This window comes from Gopherus evgoodei, chromosome 7 (genome assembly GCF_007399415.2).
Source record: "Gopherus evgoodei ecotype Sinaloan lineage chromosome 7, rGopEvg1_v1.p, whole genome shotgun sequence".
Lineage (NCBI taxonomy): Eukaryota > Metazoa > Chordata > Testudines > Testudinidae > Gopherus > Gopherus evgoodei.
In genome coordinates, this window is record NC_044328.1 from 105,707,308 (window position 1) to 105,725,246 (window position 17,939).

Genomic DNA, 17,939 nt, shown 5'->3' on the forward strand with positions numbered 1-17,939 from the left:
TTACACAAACATTTTAATTTTAGGTGTTTCAATTTGGCATCAAACACAAAAAGAAAAGTCTCACATGGAACTCCATGGTGAGTTACATTGTCTTCAACCTGTCAGACAGGCAATGTGAACACAACCAATGCAAGAACAGATTGCAGCATTCCTGAAATTCTATATTCTCTCCTGCCAGTAGCTTTCAAATACACACAGGCATCAAATCACAAATAAACAAATTTCAACACCAAGGAAAAATCTGCAGTTTTAAGGAGGATGACCTGATCAGTATATCTGAATAATAAAAAATTATTATTACTTTTTTTGTTGGAAGGTACTGGTGTCCCCAAATCCATTATTCGGAACTGACTGGACCTGTATAGATATACTCCCTCAGCCCAGGGACTGGAAAGTCAAAAAGTGACTCAAACTTATCTTTAGAGAGGAAATAAAATGTGACTGAAAGCAGCATCTAATAAGGCTCAAAACCACTAAGCTACAAGCTGTCAAACAAACGTACAGGGGCAAGAAATGCCAGTCTCTTCTGAGGCTGAGCCCATTTCCTCAGACCTAATGACAAGGAAGCCTGAACAACTAAAAAGAAAAAATGTCATTCCTAAATATGAAGGGAAATACAGAAGAGCACCAGGGCATTGCACAGAAGAGTGATCATGGCACCTTAGTTCTGTTTTCTTAGCGAAAGCAACTTCCAGGACAGAAATCAAAACCACAAAAGAGAAAAACCATCAAAACCACAAAAGAGAAATTCCCCATTGTGCTAATCAACTGAGGGTGAGTAGGTGCATGAAGGGCAAGATGGATTTTGTCCATCTGCTTGACCATCAGGCACATATGGCCAAGTTTTCAGCATGTTCGGAATTTGCCTGCAGATAAATCAGACTGCCTTTTTAAAATGTTTAACTCTATTCAGTGCTTATGAAAGGTGCCGGAGTCATACCTACAGAGATCAAAGTATAACCAAAGAACAGGTATAATAGGATAGCAGGAGGCCCCGGGAGTAGCTCCCTCCCTCCCCCCATGACCCCAGGGCTAGGAGGAATTCGGTGCCCTTGACAATTATTGGGGGTGCCGTGTCCTTGTTTGCCCCTCCTTGTGCACAACCTTGTGTTCACTGAAGATAGGACAAGGAGCAAGCAAATTAATCTGCAGCAAGGAAGAGTTAGGCTACATATTAGGAAAATGTTCCAACTATAAGGATAGTTAAGCACTGGAAAAGGTTACCCAGTGAGGATGTGGAATCTCCGTCATTGGAAGGTTTCTAATAACAGGTTATATAAACACTTGGGATGGTCTAGGTATACTTGGTCCTGCTTCAGCGCAAGGGGATCGACTAGATGACCTCTCAAGGTCTCTTCCCGCCCTATATTTCTGTGATTTTATTTTTAGCCTTAACATAGGTTTTTGTGCCTGACATCAGAATTGTGTAGATTTCATACTTGTAAGTGTGTTACAGATTTAAGAGTGATTTATCATTTTCATTATCTGTTTATATTACAGTAACATCTTATTTGCTTATACTACAGTAACACCTAGAGGCTCCAATCAATACTGAGGGTCCATCATGCTATGCTCTGTACAAACACATATTAAGAGGAAGTCTTTACCAAGAAGAGCATACACTCTTATTAGACAAGAAAAACAGAGCAGAAAGATCATTTAAATTCTCCGTTCTTTATTGGTTGGTTGTCTAAAATCAACAAACATTTAGCAAGGTTGCCAACTGGAGCAACTCCAGTTGGAACAGGTTTTGTATCCTAAAACATTTCTGCTAGAGGAACAACTTGTAAATATACAGTAAAGTACATTAGATACCAATTTTTAAAATGCAAGACTCTACAGTTTCTCATTCTGTTTCAGAGTGTGTTATATTTCAACAGAAATCATGTTTACTTTTATGCTTGAGACACCTATAACTGTTCATAAAAATGTTTTAAGACTTAATAATTGCCTTTAGGCTATGTTCCCGGTTAGCCATCTGTATTCCTAACACAGGAACTATTCCTTCAGCAAATTGCTGCTTTAATTATTGAGTTAACAATTGTACAGATTAACCTTCAAATTCACTGCCTTTTTGCCTAGGATGTTGCACTTTGGCTTTAGATATGGCAGCTAAAAAGCAGCTTTTACTTTCAAATATTAATGTTTTTCCCACAAGTAGTACAAATGATTGTTACATTTGTCTCTGGATATTTGAGAACTGGATTACATTTTATGGGATAACTCTATCTGCATACAAATATAAATTTAAAGTATCCCCCAAAACAACTGAGGGAAGGATCAAAGTTATGGGGCCTGATCCTACTATTGCTAAAGACAACAAGAGTTTTGCCACTGATTTCAATGGGAGCAGCCCCATGTGTTATCATATATGTCACAGTAGCTATTTAATCCAAGATTACAAAATTGAGTTGCAATATAATACATTGACATTGTTCACATTATATGATTATCTCTGTGCGGGGTAAATGACTGCAAAAGGTGCAAAGCAGTGGAGAAGCAGGCTCTATGGTATCTATAGGGAGTCTATATGGACACACACACCTATGTATACATATGTATTTATAAATTATATATAGAACATATCATATATTCATGATCATGCACCTGCAGTAGTATGTTATCTGTGTCTTTACGCACTTGTCTTACATGCAACATTAAAGGAGCACTTTCAAACAGCACTAAACTTTGACTTATTTGAATATGGTATAATCTGGTTCAGGGATAGGGAAAGATCTTACAGATTCTGAACAAACATTTAAGAAACTCACCTTTGTATTGCAAAGGAGCTAGTGGAATAAGGCTGATTTACAGTTATCTAAATAGGTATGGCCTACACAAAAAAGGGTGCAGTTAATTACCTGACACTTTTCTCAGAGCTGTGCTAATATCATTGATGATACTGTGGAATGAACAAGGAAATAACTAAAACGAATTCAGTACAGTTTATTATTTCGTATTTGCCTTTTTCAAAACTTGCCTGGCGGGTTTTTCCAAAGCTCACAGCTCTAATGTTGATCTAATAATTGAGGAAAAATAAATCAAAGTATTGTTTTCTATTTTCTTGGTAAAATTTACCCACTCTCTCCTAAGGGGTTACACCACAATTGAACTCGGTCCTGTAACTTGATTATTAAAATCAGGTTTCTTGTTGGTTACAGGTGGCTTTACATTATATGGGAATTTATTCCTGAAACATCTGTTTGCTTTCATTCATTCTTCCCAGAAATTACCTCTTTTTTGACATTATAGAAGGCTTATCTAATAACAGTAGATGCACTGCTAACAATGTCTACAGCAACAGGAGATGGCTAAGACCTGCAAGCATCACGTTTGAAATATCTAGACTCCTTGGACACACATCATCAGATCACACTGTGCATGATTCTTCATCAGCTGACCAACTCTTACCATGCAATTGGTTTGTGGCAGTCTTGTGAATGAGACCGTTAAAAGTAAAGTCCTATCTTTTCAGGGTCCTATTTAAGAACCTATTATACATTTGGGGGGTGGGAAGAGCAAGGTTTTGCCCCTTCCCTCAGTTTTCTTGGTTAAAATGTTCTTTTTCTATCACTGTTGGGCATTGCGTTGTGGACAATTGGTTGCCCCAATCCAACTCTGAGATATAGAACAATTCACGTGAAAGTTTTCAACCAGGCAGCATCAACGAACTGCTAAAAAAACAAAACAAAACAATCCATATTTTAGGTTCCTATTCTCTAGAGTGATCAGAGTCTTACAAGCTGTAATTATAGCTAATAACCTGAGCTATCAGAATTGAGGATAAGATACACTATTTAATAGGTTTCTAAAATCCTAACTCTCACGTATTCATATACTTGGGCCTACGGATTTATATTCTCACTTACAGTTGTAATAAAACTCATAGGCAGATGGTAAACTGAGAATATGTTATGCTCAACATATTCATTTTGCTATTAATGTGGCTTCCTACTGCCTCCTTTTACCTAGTTCATCACATTTTGCATTTGTCATAACCCTACCTTCTGAACTGTTCGGGGTCAAGGTTTGTCTTTATTGGTTCATATAACCCTTAGTACAATGTAGGAATGTAAATACCATTTAAAAGTTAACCATTGAAATTATTAAAAATGTTTTGTTTAAACGGTTAACTGATTAAAAGGGCCAGGCAGCCGCTGCGGCTGGGGCCACTCTGGCCAGCCCAGGGCCGCTGGGGTTGGGTTAACTGGTTTACATTTTGCATCCTAGTACAAAGAAGCCCTGATCCCTGAATGGTCACTTTGGTTGCTGCTGTAATGACGATGATGATGATGATAACATCATCATAGTATTGAACCCAAAGAATGGATCAGGAAACACTCACCCTTTTTGCACGCATTCACCTTAACTGCAGCTCCCTAGTTAAACGCAACAACTCTGCTGTGTTTAACAAGAATGAGCAGCACAAAAATCACACATTATCTGAGGTTATCATCAGAGTTTTATAGAACACTTCAAAATTTACCAGCTACATCAAATGAAATCCAGGAAACAAACAAACAAAACAAAAATATGCATGGAAAAATAAAGTCACAACTGGCACAACTCACAGGAATGAACAGAATATTTACTCACTGTGTATCCAACAAAGCAACTTTCTTAAATACTCTTACCATTTTGAACAAACTAATGGCTCTAAAAATAAATAGTTCTTTAAAATATACGTACTGATAGCTCTTATACTCACAACTCTGCAACTTTCACTTAACAAATCAAATTGAACAGATGAAATATAAATTCTCCATTTGAAAGAGAAACACCACCTTTCTATTAACCTCTAATCTTAAAAACAATCATCTTGGTTTTCCCAAGCAGACCAGCACAACCATCCACCAAATGAACAAAATCATGAAAGAATGAATACACATTAAAATGATCAAAATTTACACTACAGACCTGAATTTCATATACAATCACTGGTATTGCAGGCACATTTTTGTAATGTAAGCAGTAACATTCCAGAGTTAGTGACAGATACTAAAACAAATAGGGAAAAAAATCTCAAGTTGTGTGAAAATAAATTTTCATATTCAACAGATGCTACACCATGACTCCACACAATACTATATAGGTATGAGAGCTACTTAAACACATAGCTTCAGAAGGTGCAACTATGATACAGTTTTTAAACCAGATAAGCAGGAAATAATGATTTGATACTTAAAGGAAAACTGCAGTATAATATAAAAGATACTCTAATCACTACCTCCAATTAAAAAAGAATAATCATCATTGTAAATCCAGACCAATAAAGATGATGTACTGTCAAAAACAGATGTCAAAATAAGTGGTGCCAAAACAAGTTGATAAAAGTAAAGAGCAATAAATCTTCAGAACAATGTGAAATCCATCCAGAAGTTCTAAAGGAATTTAAGAATGAAGCAACAGAGCGCTACTCTCAGGGGTAGCCAGTGTTAGTTTGTATCCACAAAAACAACAAGCAGTCCAATGGCACCTTAAGACTACAGATTTATTTTGGCATAAGCTTTCGTGGGTAAAAAACCTCACTTCTTCAGAGGTGCTAACAACACTATTCAATTTCATATAAAATCACTTCCTATGATCGAGGATTGGAAGGTAGTAAAATTGTAGCTATCTTTGAAAAAAGTATCTGGTGGTGGCTGGGAATTATAGACATCAGACCTCTTCAAATACCAGTAAAACTGGCTGAAATAACAGTTACAATTAGAATTATAAAACATTTAGTGTGACCATGACGTGAAAGGGACAAGGAGTACAATTTCTCTACTCTATATTAATTCTTAGTGTATTTCAGCAAAATAGCAACCTAAGGAGAGCTTGGTTGTTATGATCTATATGAACTCTCCAAAAGTCTTTCAAAACTTTTTCATAAGAAGCTATTAAGGAAACTAACTATTCATAGGATGAGAGGTAAGTACTATCAGGGATGAGAAACATGCTAAATCGAACAGAAAACAAAGAGCATGAATAAATGGTCAGGTTTCAACATGGCAAAAGATCAATTAGAGGGGCAACCCAAGAATAAGTACTAAGACTGGTATTGTTAATTCAGTTACAAAGGATCTGGAAAAAGGCGGGTGTGACCCGAGAGATTGGCAACATTTCCAGATGACATAAAATTATCTGAGGAACTTCTGAAGGACCTAGCAAAAGCTAGGTTAGCCTGCAGCACAAAATTGCAACTGTAAAGTAAAGCATATTGAAAGGTATGAAGTGAAATACTCATACACATTGTTGAGTTCTAACTTAACTGTAAGCACTTGGGGAAAAGGCTCGTGGACTGCTGTGAACTGCTCCGTGGATACTTCTGTTCACTTAGTGTGCAGCAGCAGTCAAAAAAAGCAAACAAGTTGCTGAAAAATATTACAATACAAGTCAATTTCTGCTAAATCTTGTAAAGAAAGGATGAACAGAACTGAACCATATTATAATAGATGGCACAACCGCACCTGGTGTCACCGGTTTCTTTACAAAGATTTAGCAGAAACAGAAGATATCCAGCGATGGGGTACAAAATGTTTAAAGCAAAGGCAGACTTCCATTAAAGTTAGAGATTCAAAGATTGAGACTGTTTAGATTAGAGAGGAGATATGACAGTTATAAAAATAACGGATAGTTAAGAGGAGGGAACCCAGATGCTCCTGTTTATTCTTTCTCATAATACAAGAACAAGAGGATATTCAAGGAAAGCTGAAGTCACAAATTCAAACTATTTAAATAGCTAACTTTTCATACCCTCTGTACTCAACCTCTGGAACTCTGCCACAAAATATCACTAAAAGTTTCAAAAAAGATATTGACCACTATATGGATAACAGACTAGCCACATTACATTAGATAGGATATTAACAAAACACAAAAGCTAGAAGTCCTCATGATGCAGGGCACAAGACAATCACTAGCTGGCAGGAATTACGAAGAAATTTCCCCATAGTAGCTAATGTCTATCAAAGAGTCTTGTCCTTTTTGGTGAAGTATCTGGTACTGGCCAATGTCAGAGATAGGTTGCTGAGCTAATCTGCTCCGGTAATTTCAATGTTCCAGTGTGTTCCAGAGCAGTAACTCCAGGGGAAATGAAACCAGGGGTCAGCCCAGGCATAGAATCCATTCAAAGGACTGATCGGTTCCCATTTTTGCATTTATTATTTTCCAAAGCTGGTGTTAAAACTTTGAATTCCAGGATAACATTACAATTTTATAAATACTTAAAAAAAAAAAACACGTTCCAGCACTCTAATTTGAAAATGCAAAGGTTAAAACCAGTTTCTCTTTCCTCCCTCCCTTCCCCACCTACACTTTATAGAAATGCCAACAAGCCCTATAAATGTGAATACCTCTTAGGCTCTGTCTACATTAAGGAAATTCTCACTGGTGTAACTACTTCAATGTAGTTACACAGGTGTGAACTTCTAATGCTGACATGCTGCATCAGCCTACGTAGGACCTATACCAAGACAGTTTACTTCACCATGTTACCACTCTTTCACTGGTGCAGAACTTCAACATTAGAGGATTGCACTAGTGTGATTACACTAATGTAGTTATACCAGTGTGAATTTCCTTAATGTAATAGCATCTTACTGTGCTCAGTCCTACAGAAGAGGCAGCTCTAGATAAGTTCATGGACGATAGGTCCATCAATGGCTATTTAGCCAGGATGAGCAAGGATGGTGTCCCTAGCCTCCGTTTGCAGGAGTTGGGAATGGAGCTAGATGGATCTTTGGTCTGACCCAGTATAGCCGTTCTTATGTTCTCTTACTGCTTTGACAGAGCCCACATTTAACAACATACTTCTGCTAACTACACATGGGGCTGCGTGACTCAGAGGGTTAGTAAAGGCTTAGAGAACTTTTCAAGTCTAGATATAGATTTCAATTAGCCTAGGACAGCAGTGACCAAAATCTGTTCAGTGGCTCATGTGAAATGTGCTGTTCTCATACATAAGGCCCTATCAAATTCACGGTCCATTTGGTCAATTTCATGGTATAGGATTTTAAAAAATCATAAATTTCATGATTTCAGCTATTTCTATCTGAAATTTCTCAGTTTTGTGACTGCAGAAGTTCTGACCCAAAATGGAGTTGTGGGGGGGAGGAGGTCACAAGGTTAATGTAGGGGGTGTTGCAGTACTCTTACCCTTTCTTCTGAGCTGCTGCTGGCAATGATGCTGCCTTCAGCTGGAGAGTGACGGCTGCTGGCCAGGAGTCCAGCTCTGAAGACACAGCAGCAGTGCAGAAGTAAGGATGGTGTGGTATGGTATTGCCACCCTTACTTCTGCGCTGCTGCTGGCGAGGTGCTGCCTTCAGAGCTGGGCACCCGGCCACCAGCCACTGCTCTCCAGCCACCCAATTCTGAAGGTAGCGCAGAAGTAAGGGTGACAATACCGTAACTCCCCTAAAATAACCTTGCAACTCCATTTTGGGGCAGGACCCCCAATTTGAGAAATGCTGGACCCATGAACTCTGTATAATATAGGGTAAAAGCACACAAAAGATCCGATTTCACAGACTGTGATGCATTTTTCATGGCTGTGAATTTGGTACTCAGATACTTTTAAGTGAACAGGTATCCACACCACAAAAGATGCCACTGAAACAGACACTAACTGGCATCCTTGTTGAAGTTTTTCATAGAGGGCAAGAACCAACTAGGGCAGAGACATGAAAATATTATTTTGCTACCTAAAAGTTGGTCCCTGTAGTTTGGAGTTCAAGCACATTTGCAAGATGCAGAGTTTGAGGTCTGTAGCAAACCCGAATAAAAGGATTTTGGGCTCGGAGTTATCAATTCAATACCTTTCATAGCAGTAAACTCACTTTTAAATGAAACTGCAGTATACTCTAACCTGTTCCTAGTCCACCAATGAGAGCTTTGACATTGGTTTCAATGGGAATAACTTCAGTGCTTGTATTGAAATCCCATGGTATCTGTGAGTATGATGTTAATTAACACTGTCTAGCAAGCACAAGGACATGTACAGAAGCATAGGTTTCATTAAATGTTATCTTTGCTTTCACCTGTGTGCTCAGCCAAGTGGCCTTTAGGTAGGCTGATAGTTTATTAACAAGGCTCTAACCTGCTATCTTTAATCCTAGCCCCTTTAGGATTCCTTGACAAGGAGGTGGGGCTAACTCAGGAGAACAGGGGTTTAAAAAGCCAGCTCCTAAGCAAACAGAGGAGATAGCGAACAGGAGCAACAAATAGGGGAGTTTTGCGAAGGAGTGTGAGAGGCAGATACACCTACCAAACATAGTCTAAACTCAAATCAGTAACTGCCCCCGACGCTCCAAAAAACCCAAACACACACAACCCTGCAAAAGTAAAAATAATCCAGGTAGAAGTCCAGCAGCAGAGTAGGGGCTATCCAGTTTATTGCACTGAATGCAGTATCTACAATTACTTACCTCGCAGGCAGGTGGCATATGTGTGCATTTGGTGCAAGCAACTCATGGCCCTCAGAGACCGGGCTCATGAGACCAGAGCCACTGAACTGGAGAGGCTAAGGGAGACAAAGAGGTACTTAGAGGAGACTTTCAGGGTCACAGCAGAGTGGTCCCACCCCTACGATGACAGCCCCTGTGCTAATGAGGAGGATGAAAATCTCGGGGAAAGAGAACATCAAGCTGGAGTGCAGGGAAATGATCCCATAGTTGGGAACTGCCTTCCAGATGATGTCACAGTACCCTCTTGCACTGAGGATACCCCTGTAGGGGAGGGACCCTAGTTATTAGGAAGAGTAAGGTAATAGTAATGGGAGATTTAATCATTAGAAATATAGATTGGGTTTATGATGACTGCGAGAACAACCTGGCAAACTGCCTGCCATTTGCGAAGGTTGCAGACCTCTTGAGACATCTTGTGATAAATGAAGGGCAAGGGGGTAGCTCCCTTTTATGGACACTCAGCGAGCCAGTTAGCTATAAAGTCCGTCTTGGTGGCTGTTCTCTGCTTGCTTTCCCTGTAAAGGGTTAACAAAATCCCTCAGGTAAAGGAAAAGGAGTGGGCACCTGACCAAAAAGAGCCAATGGAAGGCTAGAACTTTTTAAAATGGGGAAAAAACCCTTCTGTTGTGTTCTCCGGGAAAGAGGGGAACAGGGAAAGTTATGCTATGAGAAGTTTTAAGTCAGGTATGATCATAAATTATCAGATCACACCTAGAAATTTTGTAAGTGGGTTTTTAAATCTAGCAAAAGCCTAAGTTCCAGGTGTATTTTCTTTCTTTTTGTTTTTAATATAGTTTACTTTTTTTAAGAACAGGATTGGATTTTTGGTGTCCTAAGAGTTTGTGCACATGTTGTTTATTTAGCTGGTGGCAACAGCTGATTTCCTTTGTTTTTCTTTCTCAGCCCTTCCAGGCAGGTGGGGTAGGCTTGAGGGTACCCCACAGGAAGGAATTCCCAAGTGCACCTTTCTGGTTTCAAAGGGCTTTTTTTGCCTTTCGGTGGTGGCAGCATCTACCCATCCAAGGTCACAGAAAAGCTGTAACCCTGGGAGTTTAATACAAGTCTGGAGTGGTCAGTATTAATTTTTAGAATCCTTGTGGGCCCCACCTTCTGCACTGAAGTGCCAGAGTGGGGAATCAGCCTTGACACATCTAGACAGACTTATGAGCAGTGCTGGGGAGGAGCCGGTGATTGTGGTACACATAGATACCAGTGACATAGGCAGAAGTGAAAGCAAGCCGGTACAGTATGGTGTACCAGCAAGAGCTGGTACACAGCCGACTGTACCGGCCGGGGGCAGCTTCCCCAGGCCAGTGATTTAAAGGGTCGGGGCTCCCAGCTGCCGCTACCACAGTGGAGCCCCTGGCTCTTTAAATAGCTGCCAGAACCCCGAGGTAGTGGTGGTGGCCCAGGGCTCCCGTGGTGATTTAAAGGACCTGGGGCTCTGCTGCAGTAGTGGCAGCCGGAGCCCCGGGCCCTTTAAAACTTGATTTAAAAGGCCTGGGAGTTTAAAGCCCCGCCTCTTCCGGTTGAGGACCCACCCCCTTCTGGTTAAAGCCCCACCCCCCCAAGCTCAGCACTCCAGCATACCGGTAAATCCTTTAAGTTACTTTCACCCTGGATATAGGGAAAGGTAGAAGAGAGATCCTGGAGGCCAAACTCAGGCTGTTAGGTAAGAGATTCAAGTCCAGAACCTTCATGGTAGCATTCTCTGAAATGTTTCCAGGATCACATGCAGGGCCAGTTAGACAGGCAGAACTGCAGGGTCTCGATGTGTGGATGAGACAATGATGTTGGGAGGAGGGATTTAGGTTTATTAGGAACTGGGGAATAGTAAAATCTCAAATGAAACAAGCTGTACAACAGACTCTAGCAATTCCATGCTTGAATAAAAGAGTATAGCAGTAGGAATATACTACCAACCACAATGATTGTGAAATGCTCAGTGAGATTAGAGAGGCTACAAAACCAAAAAACCCAGTAATAATGGGGATTTCAATTATACCCATATTGACGGGGGACATGTCACTTCAAGATAGGATGCAGAGATAAAATTTTAGATATCTTTAATGACTGCTTCTTGGGGCAGCTAGTCCTGAAACCCTTGAGGGGAGAGGCACTTCTTTATTTAGTCCTAAGTGTAGCACAGGATCTGGTCCAAGAGGTGAATATAGCTGAATCTCACAGTAACAGCAACCATAACGTAATTTTAGCATCTTTGTAGGGAAGAATATACCAAAGAAACCCACTACAGTAGCATTTAACTACAAAAATGGGAACCACACAAAAATGAGGAAGCTAGTTAAACATAATTTAAAAGGATTCACAAAGGTGATGCTTGCATGGAAACTATTTAAAAACACCATAATAGAGGCTCAAAGTAAATACATATCCCAAATTTAAAAAAATAAACAAATAAAAACAGAAGTAAGAGGACCAACAACATGGCACCATGGCTAAACCACAAAGTAAAAGAGTTTTTAGAAGCAAAAAGGCATCCTTTAAAAATTGGAAGTAAAATCCCACTAAGGAAACTAGAAAGGAGCTTAAACTCTAGCATGTCAAGCATAAAAATATAATTAAGCAAGCAAAAAAAAGAATTTGAAGAGCAACTAGCAAAAGACACAAAACTCAAGAGTAAAAAAAATTTTGTTTAGTACATCAGAAAGAGGAAGCCTGCCAAACAATCAGTGGTGCCAGTGGTCAATTGAGGTGCTAAAGGAGATCTCAAGGAAGACAAGGCCATTTTGGATAAGCTAAATGAATTCTTTGCATCGACCTTCACTGCACAGAATATTAGGGAGATTCCCACACCTGAGCCATTCTTTTTAGGTGACAAATCTGAGGAACTGTCCCAGACTGAGGTTTCAGCAGAGGTGGTTTTGGAACACACTGATAAATTAAACAGTAACACATCAACAAGACCAGATGGTGTTCATTTAAAAGTTCTCAAGGAACTCAAATACAAAATTGCAGAAATACTAACTGCGGTATGTTACCTATTGCTGAAATCTGCCTCTGTACCAGATGACTGGAAGGTAGCTAATGTAAAGCTGATGTAAAGTTAATCTAAAGCTGAGACAATTCTAGCAATTACAGGACAGGAAGCCTAACTTCAGTACCAAGCAAGTTGGTTGAATCAAAGCTCTTCCCCCCCATACCCCCGGGGCCCTAAGCACCTATTTTGAAGGTGCGCTCAAGGACGGACTACCAGTGCAAAACCCAGCCAGCTACCCCTTCCTGAACCATCTATCCCGTTTCTACCCTGCCTGGTTGCTTATTACATCGGACCATTGGGTCCTTAGCACAATAGAGGTGGGATATTCTATCCACTTCCGGTCTACACCGCCCCCTCCTTCTGCGGCCCTCTTTAGGGACCCCTCTCATGAGCAACTTTTCATTCACAAGCTACAGACACTCCTAGTCCTAGGAGCAGTGGAGGAAATGCCTCAAGAGCTCAGGGGCAGGGTTTCTACTTATGCTACTTCCTCGTTCCGAAGGCAAAAGGAGGCTTAAGGCCCATTCTGGACCTCAGGGAGCTTAACAAGCACATTGTCAACCTGAAGTTCCGCATGGTCTTCTTGGCCACAGTCATCCCCTTCATGGACCTGAGAGACTGGTATGCTGCCCTCCATATGAAAGGCGCCTACTTTCACATCTCAATCATCCTTGAGCGCACCTTCAAAATAGGTGCTTAGGGCCCCGGGGGTATGGGGGGGAAGAGCTTTGATTGGCTCTGGCTCTGTCCCGAAGGAGGGCGTGATGGTCTACATCATGGTTACCTGCTTCTCCTATGGGAGAAGTCCTGTCTAGGTCTGGGTGTGAAGGGGCGCTGTTGCGGGGGCTGAGGCTTAAACTGCTTTCTTTGAGTTGCCAGGGTATGCATGCCCAAGGATTTTATGGTGTTACTTGTGTCTTTCAGGATATGCAGGCGAGAGTCAGTTTGCTCAGCGAACAGGCCCTGGACGTCAAACGGAAGATTCTGAATGGTGTGTTGCACTTCAGGTGGGATGCTGGATGACTGGAGCCATGCGTTCTGACGCATGGAGATGCTGGAGGTCAAAGTGTGAGCTGCATCAAGGGAGCCCTGGAGGGAGGTTTGGGCTACCAGCTTGTCCTCCTCAGTGATGGCCGCCAGTTCCGTGCGAGACTCAGATGGGAGGAGTTACTGGAACTTAAGGATCACAGACCACGAATTATAACTGTATCTGCTGAGAATCGCAAGCTGGTTCATGATTCGAAGTGAGAGGCCTCCCGTAGAATAAATTTTCCTGTCAAAGAGGTCCATGCGTTTCTTCTTCTTTGATTTTGGGGTGGGCCCCTGTTGGCCCTGTCTCTCCTTTTCATTAACCGCATCCACCATGAGAGAACATGGGGCGGGGTGAGTGAAAAGGTATTCATATCCCTTGGTGGGGACAAAATACTTTCTCTTCATCTCCTTGGCTGTGGGGGTGGTGGTGGAGGACAGGGTTTGCCAAAGTGTTTTGGCATTAGATTGGATGGTCCTGTTCGTCGGGAGGGCAACCCTGGAAGGTCTGTCTGGACCCAAGATGTCTACTATAGGGTCTTCTTCCTCCACAATCTCCTCCACTTGGAGCTTCATGTTTAGGGCTATGCGTCTGAGTAGCTCTCGTAAGACCCTATAGTCCATAGGGGGGTGGGTCTGCCGCAGACATGCCAGCTACGGCCTTGTCAGGGGAAGAGAAGGACGATGCCACTGAGAGAGCCGGATCTGACGTGGCCCCTTGATCTATCATGATCGGGTCTTCCTGAGTGTGTGGGGTAGCCTCTACTGCAGGAGGAGCTGACTCTGAGGGTTAGGGCTGGTCTGGAGGTGGGCGGCTGAGGGTTGCCTCCAGGGGTCGGTCGACTGAGCGTGACAACAGTTGGCCAGCAGGAGGGGCACCTTGGGTCCGGTGGTATGCCTAAGGGGTCCAAAATTGCCACTGAGATTGCCAGTGTAGTGCTGAGGGAACCTGTCCCAGGCTTCCCGGGCCTGAGTGAGGGATGTGCGAAGCCCTTGAGGCTCATCCCAATTTGATGGAGGGGGACCATGAGCGTGATGGCTAGGGGGAGTGGTACTGGAGTGTGCGGAGGAGGCACCAAGTCCCTCGATGGACAAGGATCGTGTGATGACCAGTGCTGGTATGGGGAGCAGTGCTGAGAGGGGGAGCGGTGCTGCGCCATGGAGCAGTGCCGCGGTGGGTCCAGGTGCAGCGCTGGGTCCCGGTGCAGTGAAGGTGATCAGTGCCGTGAAGGAGACCGGTGCTGTGAAGGAGACCGGTGCCGAGAGTGAGAGGAGTGCCACGATGTGGACCAGCGTCGCAAAGATGATCTGTGCCGAAACGTGGACCGGTGCCATGACGATGATCAGTGCCGCATTGGGAACCGGGGCCGGGCCGGCGATCTGCGATGGGCCTGAGCGCGGTGCCATGATGACAAGAAGTGTTGTGCAGGGGATCGGTGTGCAGATCAGTGCCAGTCCAAACGGTTCTGTGGGGTCGCTGAATGCAATCTGGACCTCGAGCGGGACCATGTCCTGGTGGCCGACGACGACCTTGAGCATGAACGGCTCCAAGGGTTGGGGCTGTGAGAACAGCACCACGAGTCTAACTGGCATTGTGAGTTGGACCGGTGCAAGCGAACATTGCCGGTTTACCCTTCGACGGTACCAGGAGTGATGCCGGGCATGGCGCTGGGATGGGGGATACCGGTGCAATCATCTCAATAAACCCTCTAGCAGCCTCAAAGGTGTCCAGAGTGGAGTGCAACGTAGCTTCCTCCACTTGAAGAGGTTCCTGTGGCACGGGACTAGTATGAGCAGATGGAGGTCTCGCAGTTTTGTCAGGCTTTGGGGCCTGGTCAGAGCTGTGCTCAGTCAGGGCCGCGGTAACTGCCTCAGTCCTTTTGGAATGTCCTTTTATGGCTTGCTTCTTACAAGTGACCGGGGAGTGGGAGTGGTGCCGAGGTAGACATCTTTGGGGCCCAGGAGATTGTTGGTCCCAAGGAGGGTGAGGGTCCTTGAGCAGTGCTGTGGGTGGCACTGTCAGGGGAGCACTGAGCACCGAGGCGCTCGGGCCCACATCTTGAGAGGGACGCAATGCAGATTCCATGAGGAGTTACTTGAGGCGGATTTCCCTCTCTTTCCTCATGCAAGGCTTAAATGCTTTACAGATTTTGCACCTGTCTGCAGGGCCACCCAGGGCAGGAGGCAAGTGGGGCAATTTGCCCCAGGCCCCGAGCCCCGTAGGGGCCTGGTGAGCCTTGGCCCAGCAGCAGTCTGGGTCTTTGGCAGCATTTCAGTGGTGGTGGGGCCCTTCAGTGCTGCCGAAGACCCAGACTGCCGCCGGGTGAATACAAGCGCCGCAGCTCCCCAACTTTGCCCCAGGTCCCCGAATCCGCTAGGTGGCCCTGCCTGTCCGCCTGATGAGTCTCCCCCAGACACCTAAGGCAGGAGTTGTGGGGGTTGCCCGTAGGCATGGACTTTCTGCAAGAACTGAAAGGTTTGAAGCCCTGGGACGGCATGCCCTAGAGCCCCGCAGAGCGCTCATTGAAGTGGAAAAACTCCCCAACCACTAGGTAGTAGTAGAGCACTTGTCAGCAAGAGACCACTGTTCCAACAACCATCAGGGGCTATAAGAAGGAACTGAAGTGGAGTTGGGTCGGCAAGGTCTTATATAGAGAGCCATATCGGTGCCACTCCAGGGGGCTCCACAGCCGGCCTGACGGGTAGCTGCTAGGGAAAAATTTTCCGACTTCCATGCGCACGACGCACGCACACACCTAACTGGAATTGATATGAGCAAGCACTCGAAGAAGAACAATAGCTACTAAAACCAAGTATGATCATGGGCCAAATCCAGCTGATCCTATATATGAACAGTGAGTGGGACTAACTGCATGGGTAAGATAAGCAGAATTTGGCCTCCAGTGTATAAAAGACACTTAAATAGTTAAACAAGAAAAATATAATTTTAAAGCCATACATTTTATAAGTTAAAAGGCATAAACTGATCACAGCAAATTTAGGCCCCAGTCCTTCAAAAACTTATACACATGAGTTCAATAAAATGCTTTACCAGGAAACAGTCCCTTGTATTTAAGCCACTATGCACTTAGGCTATTTAATTAGCTTACAATTAAGAAGACTTGTTTAGAGTATCTTACTTAAAACTATAAATATTAATGTTATGACCTCAGGGTTATATGTTCTTAGTTAATTAACCACTAACATTTGTTGAACTTCTGTGCAGCTTTTAATTTGTTCTGACCTTTGCTAAAAAGTAAGTCTCCATTCCCTTGAGCTTTTTCTATAAAATTCCTTTGGTCTACACACTCCTATGAACAATGACTGAGAAACAACACATAATGAAAGGTAACGGTCAAAACATCTTTTAAAAAGAAATACAACCTAAAGAACTTTAAATGGATTCTAGGATCACCAAAATTGAAATTTTAACACAGAAAATAACAAATAATTACATACTTGATAAAAGGTAATTTTTATTCCTAGTGACAACATAGTTTTCACGTTATATGGTTAGGAAGTGCAGAATTTTGCAGAAAATCTGATAAAGACCATATCGGCAACTTGAAACATGCAGGTCACAGGGCTTTCATTACAAAGATCCAGTTGTCAGATCTATCCCTCAAATTGCAAAACTTCAAGAGCCACTGAAAAGAATACTCACATATACCTCTTTGTAGAATCTTAAGAATTTCAACAGACTCCAAATCACAGGCTACAAGGATTATGGTTTTGAAACACCTTAAATCAGAATAACTATGAGTCTCAAATCTCAGGATTCTAAGTGTCTTCTGCAGAGTGACCTCAACTCAGCTCATTGAGAGTTGAGTATGCACAGCCTCTTGCAGGATGGTGCCCTAGGACATTTCAGTTGATTCAAATGTCCATCTTTCAATATGAAGAACATGGCTGCGAATGAGAGGGACAGATTATATCATTTAAACGTGTGTGTGTTTCTGTTCAATTACAACAGACAATTTATCCCAATAGTTGTACTTCACAATAGCTCCACTTATGAAGTTTCAATGGTGAGAACTTATTCATGCAAAACATTCATGGAAGTCATTGCAAACCTTGGATTTCATTTCAAGAGACAGAGCTAACAAGAAAATCTTCAGCTCCAATCCTGCTCCCAATTAAGTCAATGGTGCTTTTACCAATACCTATGATGGAGCAGGTCTCAACTGTGTTAATTAGAAAGGAACATAAAAACTATTTATTGTTTGTTGTTGCTATTCTCTACCGTTGTCAGCACTCTTTTAGAAGCCTGTAAAGTAAAAAGTCTTTTTCCTGATAATTGTGTCCTTTTTCATCGGGCACACATGGTGTTCTATGTTTTCAGTGGAAATGAAAGTAACATATCTACTTCTCTTTTATTTGATACTTCCTACCAGCATCAGAAATTACATCAGAGTTGTCAGAACAGTTCTTCAAATCATAATAATCGACTTATGCTCCCTCCGCTA

General features: G+C 42.6%; 1 protein-coding gene across 1 annotated transcript in view; it reads right to left on the reverse strand.

The window, feature by feature from the left end:
* IL17RD (interleukin 17 receptor D) overlaps positions 1–17,939 on the reverse strand; it is an 87,244-nt gene that overhangs the window by 27,876 nt on the left and 41,429 nt on the right.